Source organism: Eurypyga helias, unplaced genomic scaffold, assembly GCF_000690775.1.
Source record: "Eurypyga helias isolate BGI_N326 unplaced genomic scaffold, ASM69077v1 scaffold483, whole genome shotgun sequence".
Taxonomy (NCBI): Eukaryota; Metazoa; Chordata; class Aves; order Eurypygiformes; family Eurypygidae; genus Eurypyga; species Eurypyga helias.
Window position 1 is genome coordinate 52,552 of NW_010242953.1, and position 209 is coordinate 52,760.

Here is a 209-nt window from a genome sequence, read left to right on the forward strand (position 1 = left end):
GGGCTCTGCCTGCATCCCTACCACTGACCTGGGCTGGCAATGCCTGGCCAGGGGCATCTCAGGGGAAAAGAGCCCTTCCTCTGCGGGCTGTGCTCCCTGAATAGCCTGACCGGTGTCCAGGTGTCTGTCCCCAGGGAGGGGAAACGGCTGCAGATATCTGAAAGCCCTAGGCAGCCCTGCAGCATCAAGTACATTTCCCTACCACAGCC